Genomic DNA, 19,714 nt, shown 5'->3' with positions numbered 1-19,714 from the left:
TTCTTTTTTCCTTCTTCCAAGCTCTGCTACGGAGCACACCCAGTTCATTTTCACTTGCATCATCCAAGACGGCCTCTCGCGATAAAACCGTTGGTTCAGTCCCTTTCTGTTCTTCATGGGCTGAAGTTTCTTCTCGGTTACGCGTTTTCTTCTTTTTCCTCTTCCTGACCTTGCTTCGTGCACAGTGCTCGAAACTCGGCTTAGGATTCTTTGGAGAGTTATTCTCCTCACTGATTCCTTCCATCAGTTGGTCACTTACTGTGCAGCCGTATAAAGGCTTTCCTTCGACTGCACCCACTCCTTCCTCATAGGCAAAAATTTCCTCGCCTTCCTCTTCGGGAAAGCCCTCCTCGCTGCTCGAGGGTTGACTCGGAACGGCTTCCGGGTCTTCACTGAGTGCACTCTCCTCAGGTATTACTACGTATGAGCTTTCACACTCAGTGCCATTTAACCACTCTTTCTCGTGGTCATCACTGCCGGACTCAGAGGTGTTGCACTCGGACTCCTCCATAGAGACCCGAACTGCTTCATCGTCATCAGGCGGCTGCCCTAGGATTCCCTCTAACTGAAGCGTCAGGTTGGCCTTTACTTCAGTGCCTACTACCTCAGCAGTAGCTACACAATCAGTTTCCTGAGGAAGGGACACTCTGGTCTGTTCTTCACTCTCTGTGGTTTTAGTTGCAGGAACAGGCTGTTCCACAACCTCACTCTCACTAGTGGAGCCAGTTACTACCTCTTCCGTGGTAGCCGAGGAATTAACTTCCTCTCTCTTCCACCCGACCTCTCCGGGGGTAAGCTCCGCTGGCTCCCTGACGTTCCTCAAACGCCGCATTTCAGCAAGCTTCTTCTGAAGGATTGCCATCTCTCTTTCAAAAGCCCTTTCGGCCTCTTTACGTTTCCTTTGTCTCTCTTTCTCAGCGGCTTCTCTAGCGCGCTGTCTTTCTCTCTCTCTTTCTTCTCGAGCCCTCTCTCTTTCCTGGTCCACCCATTCTCGCAGTTCGGCTCCGGTCATCCCCATCTGGAGACCGACCTCTACTAGCTCCTTTAGCTCCTTAAAGCTCATATTTGGAGACCGAACTCTACATTCAAAGTAACTAATACCTCTACACGGTGAACCTCACTAACCGCTTCAGCGCGGCACCTCACGATATCGCTCTGCTGATAACACTCGTTTATGACTCGTAAACTCCTTCCGACTCTTTCTCCGTTCTCTGTGTTTACAAACACCAAACGTCCTGTCGCGGACGCCAGAATATATTGTCACCCAGACTTCGCGCACTTTTACGTGGGAAGCTCCCAGACACCCTTAGAGCGTGTGGGGGTAGCGGTCTCGGACTCAAAGGAGATGCCCTCGACTCAGCGTGGCAAGCTCAGCGGAAACCAGCTAACAAGTGACAAGAGGTTTTTGGGCGTTCGGTGCCCAGCTTTCGCTGGTCGCAAGCCAGAGAATGGGTCGGAGCCAAAGGTTTACAAAACAAAACAAGGTTTATACAGCGATAAAACGATACAGAGGATTTCACAATCACTAGTACAAACAAATACAAAGTGATTAACAGCACAATGCAACTCGTGCAAAATTAAACTCGAGAGAGAATACAATATATATGCAATATTGCACCTAAAGTGCACTAACACAAGAGAGAGAGGTAAACAAACAAAACACAATTTGTTCACCGGGCACTGCGGCAGTCCGACGACCAGAGTTCCATGACGATGCCGTCCCGCAGACTGGCGAACGTTGCCTCGTTGGTCCGATGCTGGCCGAGTGGTGTTTTCCCGGGAGTCGAACGGGCGCGCTTCGATGAAGCTTAAACGGCGGTACGGACTGACTGGTAGCGGCCAACGCCCTTTTTATAGCCGCGCTTGCACGTCTGTTTGTTCTACGCGCCAGAGTAGGCGCGCACATACACGCAGCATCTCCCGTGCAGGTTCCCTTCCTTTCTCTCGCCGGCGGCGCGTCCTCATTGGTTAAAGTCAGGAGTCGTTTCGCGAAGGTTCCAGCGTGCTCTAGCGTGGCGCCGTCGTGGCGGCGTAGCCGACGTCCGAGTGCAGAGGAGGGGGGACATGTTTAGCGCACGCAAGGCTTCCGCCTGTTCCCCCGGTTAACAGTCGAAACGACTCGCATGCTCTAGAGAAATCGGCGTGGATGACTCATTCCTTCGGCGCACGCCGTGGCGGTGGCGAGAGAGGCACGCGCTCGGCGGGGGCTTTCCCTCTCTCCCGTTGGGCTCGCGCCGGCGCGACGCCGTGCGCGTAGCGGTTTTTCTTTGTTTGTTTCTAAAATGCTCCGAATTTTGTGACAACTGCTGACTAACTTCAGCGAAGAATACCGGCACGTTAACAGAGGAACGACGATTGGATTCCTCGACGAAATATCTGACGTACGCGACTTCTTCGCGCTCTCCAACCCATGCGTAGAAGATTCGCCTGTCCAAGAGAATTCGCCCACTTTCAACATAAACCCAGCCCTGCCCCGGAACAGACAAGACCAGTTCCGTAATCTCCTTCGAAGCTACAGCGAGTGTTTCTCGTCATCGCCGAAGGTCCGACAAACGCCGATTGCCAAGCATCGCATTATAACCGACCAGCACGCCCGACCTCTCCGCCAGAGCCCTTACCGAGCGTCGCCGCGAGAACGACAAGCCATCCGGGACCAAGTGGAAGAAATGCTGCGCGACGACGTTATTCAGCTTTCAAAGAGCCCCTGGGCAGCACCTGTTGTTCTAGTGAGAAAGAAAGACGGTGCACTTCGATTCTGCGTTGATTACCGGCGCTTGAACAACATCACAAAGAAAGACGTCTACCCCTCCCTCGCATCGACGGCACACTGGACCGGCTCTGCAACGCCAGGTATTTCTCCTCGATGGACCTCAAGAGCGGCTACTGGCAGATTGAGGTCGATGAACGAGATCGCGAGAAGACCGCATTCATCACTCCAGATGGCCTCTTCGAGTTCAAGGTGATGCCATTTGGTCTCTGTTCCGCACGAGCCACATTTCAGCGAGTAATGAATACAGTGCTGGCAGGCCTGAAGTGGCAGATTTGTCTGGTATATTTAGATGACGTCGTTGTCTTCGCCTCGAACTTTGAGGAACACCTAAAAAGGCTTCGAACAGTACTAGAGGGAATCAAGTCGTCCGGCCTAACTTTGAAAGCAGAGAAGTGCCACTTTGCCTATGAAGAGCTGCTATTTCTAGGCCACATCGTTAGCAAGGAGGGAGTACGGCCAGACCCGCAGAAAACAGCTGCTATCGCAATGTTTCCGCCGCCGGCCGATAAGAAAGCTGTGCGCAGATTCCTCGGACTGTGCGCGTATTACCGAAGTTTCGTCAAAAACTTTTCGCGCATCGCCGAGCCACTGACCCACCTGACAAAGGCAGATATGCCATTTAAATGGGAAGCGCCGCAAATAGAAGCCTTCAAGGAACTTCAGCGCCGTTACAGACCCCACAGATCCTCGCGCACTTCGATGAAAACGCCGAGACTGAAATTCATACCGACGCAAGTAGTGTGGGCCTAGGCGCTGTCCTCGTTCAGAAAATTGACGGAGTGGAGGAGGTCAATGCGTACGCTAGCCGTTCCCTGTCCAAAGCCGAAGCTAATTATTCGACAACTGAGAAGGAGTGCCTTGCCATCATCTGGGCTACGTCGAAATTCCGCCCCTACCTGTACGGACGACCGTTCAAGGTGGTCAGCGATCACCACGCACTGTGCTGGCTCGCCAGTTTGAAGGACCCCTCTGGCCGCCTCGCTCGATGGAGCCTCCGGCTCCAGGAGTTTGATGTAACCGTCGTTTACAAGTCCGGACGCAAGCACTCTGACGCCGACTGCCTGTCACGAGCCCCTGTAGATGCACCGCCGCCGGACGACAATGTGGACGCCTTCCTGGGACCCATCAGCTCCAGCTTTTTTGTACAACAGCAACGCGCGGATCCCGACATAAAATGCCTCATCGAATACTTGGAAGGCAAGGTTTCTTCACCCCCCCCCCCCCCGCCCCGTTGAAGCGAGGATTGTCTTCGTTCTGTTTACAGATCGATGTCCTCGTGAAGAAGAACTTTGCAGCGAACAAGACAGCCTACCTCCTTGTTGTACCTGCAAGTCTGCGCGGAGAAGTTCTTCAGGCCTCACACGACGAGCCGACAGCTGGACATCTCGGGTTTTAGATAAGGTAGATAAGATAAGAAGTTTATTCAGACAGGTACAAGTGTCTGGGAGAATGGCGGAAAGGCAGTGAGATGCCTGACAAAGCGCCTACCCCCCATCCCCCCCCCCTCCCAGAAGTTGACACTTGTTCACACAATGCAGTACGAGCACCGGCACAGCTCACAGAGTAAGCTTCAAAGAGAACTATAACATCTTATTTAAAGAGCACATTATACGAGTGAAAAGGCATTCTGAAAAAAAAGGAAAACTTCTTTAACATGTTTCTTAAAATGGCATAAAGCACAAGTCAAAAAACTTAAAAGACAAGCAAATATGCACAAACAACAAAAAACGCTATCAGTCTAAGTTTGCAGTGACAGCAAATAATCACGGAGAGTGTTCTTAAAAGCAATGGTTGCAGTATTCTCTTCTAACATTTTTCTGATAAAAGGATGTTTGTTTAAGAACTCTGGTATACAATAAGATAGTATTTGGGTACCGTAATTTGTTCGCAGCTTTGTTTTTCTGCATGCATTATTTCGTAAGTTGTGGGAGTGATTTTTCTCGAGGTATTGCTTGGAGAAGGTGGCAGGGTTGGTCTTCATGTTACTATAAATTGTGAGGGCTAGTTTTTGATGCAGTATATTTCGAACGGTTAGGAGCTTATGTTTCCTGAATAGCGGTGCTGAATGACAGAGCCCGGATGTTCGCTCTATGAGCCTTAAAGCCCTTTTCTGTAGCACATGGATGCTGTCTAAGTTGGTTTTGGTTGTAGTTCCCCATACGAGCAGGCAGTAATGAATATGTGATTGAATTAATGAGTAGTAAAGTTGTTTTAAAAGCCAGATTGGAATTAGTGGCCTTAACTTGCAAAGTAAGCCAATAGAACGCGATATTTTAGTGCGCACATGGTTTGTATGAACAGACCAATCAAAATTTTCGTGGAAAGACATTTATGCGATAGAACTCGATCAATGACTTGTCCGTCGAAGTGAATAGGTGTTTCACCTATAATTAGCTTGTTGCGAGGCCTAAATATAATGCACTTTGTTTTATTTGTATTTAATTCTAATTTGTTTGCTGTCAGCCAGTGAGATAAGTTACCTAACCATTCTTTCACGCGATGCTGAAGATGGTGTAGTTCAGTTCCCGAAAAGAATAGATTCGTGTCGTCAGCGTACAGGATTATATCTGATGTATGTGGAATGCTTGTGATGTCATTGATGTAGATCAAAAAAAGAAGCGGGCCAAGTATGGAGCCTTGTGGAACACCGTGTATGACATGAGATGTGTTCGATTTGCTATTGTTAACGCTGGTGTACTGAAGGCGGTTTTGCAGGTAGCTCTTTATTAGGTCCCACGGCGCTCCTCTAATTCCATAGGAGTAAAGTTTTTGCAGTAGAATGTGATGCTTAACAGAATCAAAAGTTTTTCTGAAATCGATAAAAACACCTATTCTAATTAATTTGCGTTCGAAGTTCTCAAGTATTTTGTCTTTCACGGTTAGCAGTGCCATTTCCGTGGACTTCTGCTTCTGAAAGCCGTACTGTTCCTTGATAATAACATCGTGCTTTTTGAAAAAATTCCACAGTCGCACGTTTAGAGCTTCTTCGACAACTTTAGAAAAAATAGGGAGAACAGAAATTGGCCTGTAATTATTAAGGTCTGTTCGATTACCACCTTTAAAAACAGCAGATACATTTGCGATTTTAAGTTTCTGAGGAAATGTGCCAGAACTTATAATGACGTTGCATATGTGAGACAGTGGTTGACTGATGAAATGTGATACTGCTTTAATAGGTTCGGGTTTTAGTTCATCTATGCCACAAGCACTGCTGTTGTTTAGATTCTGGATTAAGCTATTTATTTCTGTTTCTGTAGTGGGAGACATAAAAATAGAGGCTTCTACTTTGGAGGTTATATATGAAGTTGCGTCAAGATCATGTACTACAGACGACTCTGTGGTCCCGGAATTTAAGAAATGCTCATTGAATCTGTTTGCCAGCGATTCACCGGAAAAAGGTACTCCTTCGATGATAAAGTCTCCAATACTCGACTGCTCCTTTCCCGAAGCTAGATCATGCACCATTTTCCAAAGCTTACTTGAGTTGCCACGTGTATCAGCGAATTTTTTCTGATAGTAAAGAGAGCGTGCTCTCTTGATATCAGAGCCCAGTTTATTCCGTACTTTTTTAAATTCGGAAATATAAGCTAAGTTTTTCATTTTTATGAAAAGGGCGAACAACTTATCCCGCTGTTTTATTCTCTTCAGGAGAGATGCATATATCCACGGTTTTCTGGACTTTTTATGTCTCTTAAGTTCCACCAATGGAAACGCTTCATCATACATTTCTTTCATCGTTTCTGCAAACAAGTTATATGATACGTTGGCATCAGACGTAGTCAGAACTGGATGCCAGTTCGTATTTTCAACCAAGCGTTGAAAATAATCTATATTTTCAGGATATATTCATCTATACATAATGAGTGATTCTGATGCAGAAACGTGTCGTTTTTTTGTTTTCGGTTGAAAGAAAATAAAAGTCGGCATAGGATCACTTAGTCCTGTCATGATAACGCCCGCATCAGAATCACTGGTTTCTTGGTTTGTAAAGCATAGATCAAGAAGAGTTTCTGATAGGTTTGTCACTCGTGTCGGAACATGGATAACATTTCGGTAGCCATACGAAACGAAGATGTCTAAAAGCTTTTGTTTCTTTGGGTCAGTTGATAATAAGTCAATATTAAAATCACCGGAAATGATAACCGGAATTGCAAGATGCAGGCAATATTCTAAAAGGGTTTCAAGGAACACAAAAAAAGTGGAAGCAATACCAGAGGGTGGTCTGTACAAAACTAAAAGCAAAGTATTTGCGCATTTTATCATTAAACACTCATAGTTGGCGTTTAGCATTGAGTATTCCGATATGACTTCGAAGTCAAGGTGATTTTTCACATAGAACGCCACACCTCCTCCTCTCTTGCATTTTCGCGATACTGAAGCACATTTGTACCCGGTGAAGTGAACATTCGGGGAATCTTCAGAGAACCAGGTTTCAGTGAAACATAGAATGTCGAATTTATGTCCTAGAAATTGAAGAAAGGTAGTCACAGATTCTTCTTTGTTTCTGAGACTGCGTGCATTTAAATGAAATAAGGACAATTGCCCTTTATCAAGAGAAGCTCTTACATGTCTAAAGGAAACAGAATCATGGTAGTTGTTCATATCAACGCATGACGACATGAGCCTATAATGCGTGTTAGCGAAGTACAAACGGTTTAGTGAGTTCATCGTATTTCCTGTAGGTCGTCCATCGTGCTTATTCTGACGGTTCGGCTACGCGGGGTACGCCGAACGTAAAATTTTCCGTTTTTCCACCAAGCAAACTTGTATTCCATCCACTGGCTTTCGTCCTCACGTGCCAAAACAGTTCTTTGTTCTGCGCAGTCAAGTTTTCGTTCAAATACACCTTTGAGTTACTATCCCTCAAACTGCTTGTTTTTTTTTTCAAGCCATCTGTCACGAGTTAGGCGGGAGATGAAACGTACTAAAACAGGAGCGGGCTTATCAGTTGTGTCCGTGCTTTTTCCAGCGGGTAGCCGGTGGGCGGCTTCAATATCAGAAAGCTGAGGAAGCTCAAGATCATCAGTTCAGTTCAGTTCAGTTTAGCTAGCAGGTTTTCGTTGGTGTGCTGATGCAATCCATGTATTTCTAGATTAAGTCGTCTGCTGTACTGATCGATATCATTGACATGCTGCTTGAGTTTATCGATTTCCTGTTCCTTGGCTTCCAGCTCAAGCTTTTCCACCTTCTTCTTTAGGCTAGAGATATCATCTTTTTGCTGCTTCATTTCTGTTAGCACTTCGTCATACTTAGTGGACATTTCCTGTATAAATTTTTCGATGTCATCCACAGTGGCAACGATACTCTGAAGAGCATCAACTTGAGTCTTTATTGTTAGCAGCTCACGTAGCTGCGCCGCATTCAAGAAAAGTATTACTGGCCCCGACTGTCTGCCGATGTCGCACATTATGTGAAAACCTGCCGAGATTGTCAGCGACGAAAGACCCCTCCAACCGGACCAGCAGGATTTCTGAACCCCATTAAACTCCCCTCAAGGCCATTTCAGCAGATCAGCATGGACTTGCTCGGGCCATTCCCGACATCAACATCTGGAAATAAGTGGATCATTATAGCGACCCACTACCTCACCCGCTACGCCGAGGAAAAAGCCCTACCGAACGGAACAGCAGCAGAAGTCGCCAAATTTTTTGTGGAGAACATTCCTCTGCGACACGGCGCCCCCCCCCCCCCCCCCCCCCCCCGATGTGCTCATCACTGACAGAGGAACAGCATTCACGGCGGAACTGACGCAAGCCATCCTCCATTACAGCCAAACCAGCCACCGTAGAACAACTGCATACCACCCGCATACCAACGGACTGACCGAGCGCCTCAACAAAACCATCGCCGATATGCCTGCCATGTATGTCGATGCCGAACACAAGAGCTGGGACGTCATCTTGCCTTACGTAGTCTTCGCCTACAACACTGCAGTGCAGGAGACCACACAGATGACGCCTTTTAGGCTCGTCCATGGCAGAGAGGCCACGACCACGCTGGACGCCATGCTGCCGAATGTTACCGAGGAAGATAACGTCGACGTCGCCGCCTACCTACAACGCGCAGAAGAAGCCCGAAGACTTTCCCGATTAAGGATCAAAGACCAGCAGCGGACCGACGCCACACACTACAACCTACGAAGACGCGACGCGGAATACAAGCCAGGAGACCGAGTCTGTGTTTGGACGCCCATTCGCCGCCGAGGATTGAGCGAAAAGCTTTTGCGACGCTATTTCGGCCCGCACAAGGTTCTTCGTCGGCTAGGTGAATTGGACTATGAAGTCGTCCCTGACCAAATGACTGTATCCCAGTGACGCCGCGTACGACCCGAAATAGTCCATGTCGTACGCCTAAAGCCCTTTCATGCACGCTAAAAGACGCCGTGTTTCCACATTCGGTGTTTATTTTTCCATAATCCGTTTTATGCGAAGCATATTAACGTAGGTTTCGGGCCTTCGCGCGACGCCCGGCGGTGGCCACCATTGACCTTCAAGTGACCTTCAAGTAGGTCACGTGACATGACGTCACGTGATGACGTCACACCGGCTGCAGATGGGGCCTCATATCGCGCCGTCGGACGTCGCCCGGCGGAGGCCTCCACGCCTCGGTTCGCGCCGTCGCGCGCGAAGCGGCGGCGACGCCACCATCGCTGCATCACGTGATATGTGACGTCACGCCAGGGATGAGGCGGCGCGCGCCCGCCGTCGCGTCAGTCTCTGTGCCCGCAACCGCGCCAGCGTCTTTGCGCCGGGCGTGTATGCGGTCAAGATGCCTCCAAACGCTAAGGACATGCTTCGCGTCCACTGGGCTTAACCTTGATAAGCCTCCAATTTTTTTATTTTTGATAGCCGCATTATTTTCTAAAGCATCGAGGCGATGCTTCTTTGAGAGGGGAGTAATTCCGCGAGTCTTTGTAGCGCTTGTTTGTTGTGCTTATTTGTTCATGCTTCAAGGCTGCCGGCACGCCGCTTTATCGCTTCATTTGTGACGCAAGACGCGCCTAGAATTATCTCGATGGATCGCATCCGGACGGAGCCGACTCTAGTTTGTGCCAGAATGTTCTAGTAACTTCTAAAGCTTTATCTCGAAGATTCGCTATCGGCTTTACAAAGAGCACGGCCGACAGCGGCGGGCATTCTGTTCGACAACCGCCGAGCACGCTTGTTGTTACGCCGCCGCCGAGTGATTCACTTCTTTGCGGGCGCAAGTCAGCCCAAATAAAGAGTTTCGTTTCGAAGACATTCTCGCTGTGTTCCTGTTCGCCGGACTTTAGTCACCACTACATGACAATATTCTTTTGCGCTCTGATGGTACCGTTCCCATGCTAAGGGATGGTTATGCAAATTAGCTGTTCGATACAGTCGTTTCTTCCTATGTAAGTTGTCTGTTCAGCCATTCGTTGTTAGAATCGGATTTTACAATGAAGGACGGAATGTGCATGTTTTTCAGGGTTAGCATAGTGGTCTTAAAAAGTTCCCAGTTGGCAATGGCCGAGCGAGAATGATAAAAACTCTGGAAAAAGCTGTAGAATTCTGATAGTGCATGATTGGTGGCGTCAAAATTATACCTTTTGTAGTCGGTTATTACCTTTTGCGTTGGGGATCGTTTTAAGCATGAAATGCGTTTAGCCAATACCTCCTAGAAAGACTTGAGGCCTGCGCGCTGCGCGAGTGACGTCACATCCAGTAGGCGGATGGCCGCGTCGCTCGCTTCCTCCGCTGCGCTTGGTGTCGCTTTTTTAGGATGGTTTAGTCGCTCTCTATCAACCGCTGTATTAAGCGCGAGTGCGACCGCTTTACAAGCGTACAAAAAGATAGGCGTGCGCTCATTTATAAAGAAAGGAAGAGCCTGCTGTGAAATAACTAGGGGCCTGGTCAGCTGCAGTGCACTCTTTAGAGAAGTAAGATTGACAAAGTACTCTAGGTGAGTGACTAACTGATAGAAAACGCGAGAATTCTGCAGTGCAGTTGTTTCGCTTCGCTGTCTTCGGCTTCAGCGGCGTGCATCACGTGAATTCGGGATGATGGAGGCAACAGCAACTCGATCGTCACCTTCATGCAAACTGTGTAATGGTGCCTATTGCAGCGTTCTACAATTACTGCTCCCATGGGGAGTTTATTGTTTGCTGATAATTCGAGAATGAGGCAAAATTTAGTCGGCAACCAAAAGACAAATTTCGGTTTATTGGTCATGGGCATGGAAAGGCGCTATAAATAAATGTAAGACAATACAATATACATACAGTAAACATAACTAATGAAGCATCAAGGTAACAAAATTGAACTGCCAGGTAGTAACCACAGATTTGCAAAACAAACATACCCTTTAAATATGAAAACATAAATTGTACTCATGGTCACACTTAAGACTTAGACCATGTCACATACAGTAGAACAGGTCACTGCAACAAACATCAAAGAAACGAAGGCAGTCATGGTTCGCAGTCCAAAATAACAAAACTTTTAGCAACATACGGTTAAGCACAAAACATATATGATGAAAAACAATTGCAATCGACTAGAATGAGGAACTTGGTTACTTCCCATAATATGGCACTGCGAGAACAAATCAAAGCAATAAACACTCCACATACAAACAAGCACATGCTCCTCTCTTGTTTTGGAACACTGTGGTGTGGACAGGTACGATGGGCAATCCTTGAATATTGAAGGCACAGCGCTAGGGTCCAGTCGTGGCACCGGCAAAGTGGTCTCGATAACCTTTCCAGTCCTTGGGTCATGATAGCCGGTTTTTTTTTAATAAAGCTCTCATGGAAGTGCAGCGCACAGACCTGCAAAAACGAAAACAGGGGACTGTACCACAAAAAGATATCAATGTGTCTCCGAAAGACATTAATTATGTACACGTGCTCAAGGTAGTTTTTTTTTTGGTATTGGCAGATTCTTTCCTGATGCAAGCACAGGCTGAACGAACACTTTTCGCAGAAAACACATGGTATTTGGTGTTTAACGTCCCAAAGCAGCTCAGGCTATGAGAGACGCCGTAGTGGAGGACTCCGGATAATTTCGACCATCTACGGTTCTTTAACGTGCACGCGTCTGTCGACACGGCTGCCGACGCGTCTGTCGACACGGCTGCCGACGCGTCTGTCGACACTCCTGCCGACGCGTCTGTCGACACTCCTGCCGACGCGTCTGTCGACACTCCTGCCGACACTCCTGCCGACGCGTCTGTCGACATTCCTGATTCCTGCCGACGCGTCTGTCGACACGGCTGCCGACGCGTCTGCTAACGACAGTATGAGGCATTAAAGGCTTTCGCCTTAATATGAACACGAAAGAATTTCGCTTGTCAGCCGTAGGAAGCATTCTGAGTCGCCTCGTCCTTCTATGCGGCACAACGGATTCTAGGCCTAACGCTCAATATGCTCGCACTGACAATGAACTTTGCGAAGCGTAAAAGCGGGCATGACGGTACACAACAAGTTAATTAAAGCAGTTCTTACCCTTGAAGAAGCTGTAACTTGGTAATCCTTGCGTGGTATTGCACGCAGCCACTTGTTCCGCTGGGCATCGTCGTTCGGAAATGAGCAGACTTGAATTTTCGAGTCTTCGTCGTAGTTTCCCCGGCATTTCGGCACACAGCACTTGTAAGGCATGCTGATAGCCGCACTTCACTCCTTCACAACCACCACGCGCGCCGATCATGCGCAGGAACGCGCACACAGTGCAGAAACACAGCTTGACAGTGAAAGCGCTCAAAAAGACAAGGACGACAGAAAAGGAAAGAAATACAAAGCACTTACTTTCAACTGATTTTATTTCATGCGATAAAAACAACTTTATACTCATAGTAATCACTTGCGCATGCTTACAAGAACATTACCAACGAGTGATAGCTGGCACGTTCTTTCAGATAACCGGCATGCCCGATGTAAGATAGGACATCTCTTTTTCCGACAACAAAATTGACGGAGCGCTTACGCAATCATCGCCCGCTCGTGCTATCTCAAGAGCCTCCACATCTCTCTCGTTATTTGACATCTACTTTTAAAAAGTACCTTAACACCTGTGAAAATCGGGACGGCAACCTTCCTTGCTTTTCTTGCTTTTCCATTTGCACTTCAGACAATGGATACTCAAATGCCCACCTCTTTTGTTTTCCACGCTGTAACTATGCTCTCCTAACCTCTCGTTTATGCATCTTCCCGTCTGTCCTATATAACATTTGCCACATGTCAAGGGCACCCTATATACGACGCCTTCAACGCATCTGACGAATGGCTTTTGGTGCCTGATTGTGCAAGCAGCCTTTCCCTGGTTTCCAGAAATGCTTTTCTTGCATAGGGCGCTCAACTTATTCGGGGCTGAAAACAAAACGTTTACATTTACCCTGTTGCCAATTTTCCTCAGGTTATGTGATAGCCTATGCTTATATGGAATAACAGCCAATTTTCTTTTTTCAGTTGTCTTATCCTGCTCTTTCTGGGTCGTAGTTTTCCTTTTTTTCTTCCTGACCAGTCCTTCGGCCACTGATACCAGCAAATGAAGCGGATAACCCGCGTCTTGCAATCTTTTTGATTGCAGAAACAGGGTCTCCTCAGTCACATGAGGGCATGACTTTTTTATACAGTTTAGAAACCCTAAACGAGCTATGTTTCGTTTTATGAGCTTGGAATGCGCAGAAGTGAAAGGCAAAGGCATTTTTCCTTCCCTAGGATGATAACTCCAGCAAGTGTGATTTTCTAAAAACTTTAACCTGATGTCAAGAAATCCTAGGGAAGGAAAAATGCCTTTGCCTTTCACTTCTGCGCATTCCAAGCTCATAAAACGAAACATAGCTCGTTTAGGGTTTCTAAACTGTATAAAAAAGTCATGCCCTCATGTGACTGAGGAGACCCTGTTTCTGCAATCAAAAAGATTGCAAGACGCGGGTTATCCGCTTCATTTGCTGGTATCAGTGGCCGAAGGACTGGTCAGGAAGAAAAAAAGGAAAACTACGACCCAGCAAGAGCAGGATAAGACAACTGAAAAAAGAAAATTGGCTGTTATTCCATATAAGCATAGGCTATCACATAGCCTGAGGAAAATTGGCAACAGGGTAAATGTAAACGTTTTGTTTTCAGCCCCGAATAAGTTGAGCGCCCTATGCAAGAAAAGCATTTCTGGAAACCAGGGAAAGGCTGCTTGCACAATCAGGCACCAAAAGCCATTCGTCAGATGCGTTGAAGGCGTCGTATATAGGGTGCCCTTGACATGTGGCAAATGTTATATAGGACAGACGGGAAGATGCATAAACGAGAGGTTAGGAGAGCATAGTTACAACGTGGAAAACAAAAGAGGTGGGCATTTGAGTATCCATTGTCTGAAGTGCAAATGGAAAAGCAAGAAAAGCAAGGAAGGTTGCCGTCCCGATTTTCACAGGTGTAAGGTACTTTTTAAAAGTAGATGTCAAATAACGAGAGAGATTGTGGAGGCTCTTGAGATAGCACGAGCGGGCGATGATTGCGTAAGCGCTCCGTCAATTTTGTTGTCGGAAAAAGAGATGTCCTATCTTACATCGGGCATGCCGGTTATCTGAAAGAACGTGCCAGCTATCACTCGTTGGTAATGTTCTTGTAAGCATGCGCAAGTGATTACTATGAGTATAAAGTTGTTTTTTTCGCATGAAATAAAATCAGTTGAAAGTAAGCGCTTTGTATGCCTTTCCTTTTCTGTCGTCCTTGTCTTTTTGAGCGCTTTCACTGTCAAGATGGAAAACCAACTCGCCCACTCAATTCCATTATTCAGAAACACAGAACAACGCCAGAACGATGCACGCAACGGCAGGCTTCCTGCCGCTGGTCCGCGCGCGCCGACTGCGGGGTTCGTCGGTTCGTTTCGTGCGCGCGCGCCTCCCGACCCTCGAAGAGGCGATCGCCTACCGGAAATGACGTTGCTCACGTGACATTTGGGAGCGCGCAGGCCTGAAGTCTTTCTAGGAGGTATTGGTTTAGCTCCCGTTGTCGGCAGTGTGGTGACGTCACGCCGAGACCGAGACCCAACATCCGGGCACTGAACTCCACTCATCCGGTGCACTGAAACAAGAACATCCGGGCACCGTACGAGATTTAACGACATTTAACGAGACTCTCTAAGTCCTCCTACAGGACCGGCATATATGCGCCGGTAGCTTCGCGCTGAACAGGTGGTGGCGTTCCTCCCTTCCTGTACGGTGCGGTTCGGGTGTCCACCGAGATGACAGAGAATTACTGTGCCATTTCCTTTCCTCACAAAGCGTTGCGTTCAAAGGGCAAGGCATCGTGCTGGACGGGTGGTGGCTTTCCTCCTTTCCTATGCGGTGCGGTTCGGGTGTCCACCGAGATGACAGAGAATTACTGCGCCATTGTCTTTCCTCAAAAAGCATTGCGTTCAAAGGGCAAGGCATCGCGCCGAACGGGTGGTGGCGTTCCTTCCTTCCTGTACGGTGCGGTTCGGGTGTCCACCGAGATGACAGGGAATTACTGCGTAATTTGCTTTCCTCAAAAAGTGTCGCGTTCAAAGAGCAAGGCATCGCGCAGAACGGGTGGTGGCGTTCGTTCCTTCCTTTACGGTGCGGTTCGGGTGTCCACCGAGATGACAGAGAATTACTGCGCCATTTACTTTCCTCAAAAAGCCTTGCGTTCAAAGGATGACAGAAGCCAACAGCCACAGAAACCAAGAGGCACTGGGGATTTTTTAAAATTATTTTATTTATTTTGTGGTGTTGATCAATTGAGAATATTAATTAATATGCCATCGCTTAAAGCTAATTGATTAGAAAAGCAGAAGAAAAAACATCCACATGCCGCCGGTGGGATCCGAACCCACGACCTCCGAATTACGCGTCCGGTGCTCTACCTCTGAGCTACGGCGACGGCTGTCAAACCTTCTGCTTTCGGGGGTATCTATGTTTACAAGTAACCTAACCTTGAGAGTGTTCATCAGCGGCACCCACGTTCATAAGCGGCGGACGTAGAACGTCCTGATTTACCGCAGGTGTGACGTAGAACGTCATCGAACGGAGAGGGTGGAAGCTGAGAACCCTCTTATGCTTCCTATGGCATCAAGGCTGCCAGAATCGAGGCCCTCGCTAAGCAATTAAGCAAACAAGAAGGGGAATGAGGGGCTCGTTGTAAATATGACAGAAGCCAAGAGCCACAGAAACCAAGAGGCACAGGGGATTTTTTTTAATTATTTTATTTATTTTGTGGTGTTGATCAATTGAGAATATTACTTAATATGCCATCGCTTAAAGCTAATTGATTAGAAAAACAGAAGAAAAAACATCCACATGCCGCCGGTGAGATCAATTCATCGGTGAGGGCAATTCATCGCGCCGAACGGGTGGTGGCGTTCCTCCCTTCCTGTACGGTGCGGTTCGGATGTCCACCGAGATGACAGGGAATTACTGCGTAATTTGCTTTCCTCAAAAAGCGTCGCGCAGAACGGGTGGTGGCGTTCCTTCCTTTACGGTGCGGTTCCCGTGTCCACCGAGATGACAGGGAATTACTGCGTAATTTGCTTTCCTCAAAAAGCGTCGCGTTCAAAGAGCAAGGCATTGCGCCGAACGGGTTGTGGCGTTCCGTGGACTGCCTAGCTGCCGCACTAGGCCTCGCGCCACCGTGCGTTCACCTACCACCCCACCCACAGCGAGAGCATGGAGGTCCAGGTACTCGGGGAGACCATCAACCCCAAGGACTATGATCCCAGGGACTGGACTCATATCCTGAACGTACCCGCCCGCCAAAAAGATGCGCCGAAGATCCACGACCAGGCGAACGCCAGCGCCGGCTCGCGACCGACACATTCCATACACCAAGCGTACCAGCTGCGAGCGGCGCGTCTCGCGGCGCAAAGGTCGCAATGCCAGCCACCATTACCTGCGGGCGATTACAAGATTGTCTTCCGCTCGAACGCAGGCCTTTCTTTAACTGACCTTCAACCGCGCCAGCTTCTCCTCGCCCTGATAGCTGCGGCCAAGGACATCCAAGACCCAAACGCCACCCAGTAGCGCATTCACCCCATAAACAACACATGTACCATGAGCACCCCTCACCAAGCCGACGCGCTTCGCCTGGTCGCCATTCCACAGCTGTGGCCACGCTACATGGTCGGCGTCCCTAGTCCGGGACACCACATGACAATGCCCCGTCTCTAGCCCGTTTCACCAGAGCCCTTTGGGACTCAAGCGAGGAGCAGTTGAGAAGGGCAGTCTCCCATGCCTCTCTGGAAGGGGTAGGGGAAGGGGTTGAGGTGGGGATTTTGAGTACCGTATTTTCCGGTGGATAAGACGCGGCTTTTTGTCAAAAATCTTGCTGGTGCGTCCTATACAAGGGTGCGTCTTATATGCGAATTTTTCGCCTTTTTTTTGCGAGTTCAGAAATTACTCAGGTTCATGTTCAAGCTTTTTTCACCGCAAAAATATCGCTACCAATAACGCGGTTGTAAACGGCTATAATACGGGGACCGCCATGCGCAACTTCTTTAGGTGAACTTTATTATGAAACAGCGGGGATGATGACTTGCGGGATCATAAACACACGGCTGTTCCGGAGGCCCCAAACAAAAGTAATGTGAAATGCCAAAAGATGGCGACAATCGCGCTTTTCGCCATTGTCAAGACAAGCCAAGACAAACCGGCATTTTTTTTAGCCTCTCTTTGCAACTTTGTTTGCTCTGTACGTAGTACGCGCGTTGTGCAAAGAGAATGTTTCAGCTGCATTGCCTCCAGACACGGGCAAAATTTTTGATAGCGCATGGGAAGATGAAGACTTCGAAGGTTTTAAGTAAAAATAAAATGTTCTTATGGACGTAAGGAGAGTTCTTTCGTATTTTTTTTTTTTTTGCTAAGACGTGGGCGGGTATGGCATGAGTGTTGTCTTATCGATCACTCAGCGTTGCTTAAGAACTCACAGGTACGGTGCATTTCACGATGGTCCCACAAGCATGTTTAATTAAGCCTCACTAGCCTGACTGGGTAAATTGGGGTGCGTCTTATACACGGGTGCGTCTTATATACCAACTTTTTCAATGACAGCCTGCATATATGGCAGGTGCGTCTTATACAAGGGTGCGTCTTATACACCGGAAAATACGGTACATGCCCACACCATGTGGAAGATATCACAGGTCTCCCCACAGTGTGGGCATCGCCCATCCGTGTTAGGATCGTAATGTTTTAAGATTGCAGGACAGAGTAGAGTACCTGTCTGCAGGCGCCTTAAAGTTCGCTCCTCCGTCTTACTCAGCCCCTTTGCAGGGGCCGGGAAAAGGCGGTGGATGTCGCTATAATGCGTTATAACTTCCTTGAATCGCAGCAGCGGCTGGTTAGTCTCCGAGCCAGAAGAGCTGGGATGAGGAGCCCGGTGAGTAAGCGCTCGGGCAGCCGCGTCAGCGGCCTCATTACCTCGTAAGCCCTGGTGGCCAGGAGCCCAAATGATTCTTTTGTGTGTTGGATCAGTGGCAGTCCGTCTTAGAATGGAAGCAGCTAAGGAGGAGATCTCCCCTGCCAAGTAATGCTCACATGCTTTTCGGGAGTCCGTAATGATGATTCTCGAATTGGCGTGGGCGGCAGCAAGCGCTATCGCTACTTCCTCGGCTCGCATTGAATTCGGGGCTCGAAAAGAGAGTCCATCAACGTGCATTTCCTGGTGAACGACAGCGGCCGTGTAAAATCCCGTGGGCGATGGGCCTGCTACGTCTACATAATATACACCGGGTCGGGAGCCGTGTTGTCTCTCAAGAGCCCGAGCCCGCGCTTGTCGCCTGTTTACGTGCATGTCGGTGTCCATGTTAAGGGGGAGCGGGGAGACCCAGAGCATATGGCGCCACAGTACTGGGATACGCTCCGCCTCCTCTGGAGTGCAGTCGTGTTGGATGTGTAAGCGGATTAGCAGGCGGCGCCCAGGGGCCGTCTGCATGAGCCGCGTGTATTGGTTCACGAGGTGGGCCTCCCGCAGCTCCTGGTAGGAGTTTAGCACCCCCAATGCCTTGAGTTTGGCATTAGAGGTAGCCACCGGGAGATCCAGGGCTCGCTTAGTTGCCTTGCGGATGACGGCGTCTATTCGCGCCTCGTCTTGCTTAGTAGTGCGGAGATATGGCACGGCGTAGAGGATCCGGCTAGTCACGAAGGCATAGACGAGCCGAAGCGCGTCCCTGCCCCGCAGACCGCCCCGCTTGTTGGAAACGCGGCGGATCATGCGCCCTACCTGTTCGCCTACTCTCTTGAGTTTCAGAATGGTGGAGTCCGGTCTGAGTCTGTGGTGAATGAAAAGGCCCAGAACACGGAGCTCCTCCACCTCTCTAATAGGACCTCCTGACAAAGAGATGTGAATTGCTGTCCTATCCTTTGGGTTCGCTCTGACATGCAAAAGCTCTGATTTCGCTGGAGCACATTGGAGCCCACAGTCAATGGCATACGCATCGACTATGGAAGCGGCCTGCTGAAGGCGGGCCTCCATGTCCCCAAGGCTCCCCTCAGTGGTCCAAATTGTAATGTCATCTGCATACAACGCGTGTTGAATGCCTTCCACCCGGGCCAGTTGGCTTGGGAGGTGCATCATAGCTATGTTGAACAGGAGCGGTGATAACACCGCTCCCTGAGGGGTACCCCGTGTTCCCATCATGTAAGGACCGTATTCCTCGCCCTCAATCCGAAGAAAGGCCTGGCGATTAGTGAAGAAATCTCTTACATACGCGTAGGCCCTAGCCCCACAATCGGTAGAACTCAAGTTGGCCAGGATGCTTCCGTGTTTAACATTGTCGAAAGCTCCTTTCAGATCAAGGGCGAGGATGGCTTTGTCATTGTGTTGCATAGTTGTGGGTCGTATTACATCCCTGTGCAGCTGGAGAAGGACATCCTGTGCAGACATGTGGGGGCGAAACCCGAACATGGTAACTGCAAAGAAGCCCTTACTCTCCAGGTATGGAGAGAGGCGATCCCGAACCATCGTCTCCATAAGCT

At 48.7% G+C, this 19,714-nt stretch overlaps 1 protein-coding gene and 1 long non-coding RNA gene across 2 annotated transcripts in view; both read right to left on the bottom strand.

Annotated features, from left to right (window-relative positions):
- Positions 1–19,714, bottom strand: part of LOC149325676 (TWiK family of potassium channels protein 7-like) — a 376,131-nt gene that overhangs the window by 195,213 nt on the left and 161,204 nt on the right. The gene's annotated exons all lie outside the window — the stretch shown is intronic.
- On the bottom strand, positions 10,923–14,744 carry LOC149325677 (uncharacterized). Its single transcript, XR_016285994.1, has 3 exons — positions 14,532–14,744; positions 12,237–12,471; positions 10,923–11,561 (listed from the first exon to the last, which is right to left on the bottom strand). It is a non-coding gene; the product is annotated as an uncharacterized LOC149325677 (long non-coding RNA).

The sequence above is a fragment of the Amblyomma mixtum genome, chromosome 10, assembly GCF_055824585.1.
Source record: "Amblyomma mixtum isolate Tamu chromosome 10, ASM5582458v1, whole genome shotgun sequence".
Taxonomy (NCBI): Eukaryota; Metazoa; Arthropoda; class Arachnida; order Ixodida; family Ixodidae; genus Amblyomma; species Amblyomma mixtum.
This window is presented reverse-complemented; position numbering and strand designations above follow the sequence as displayed.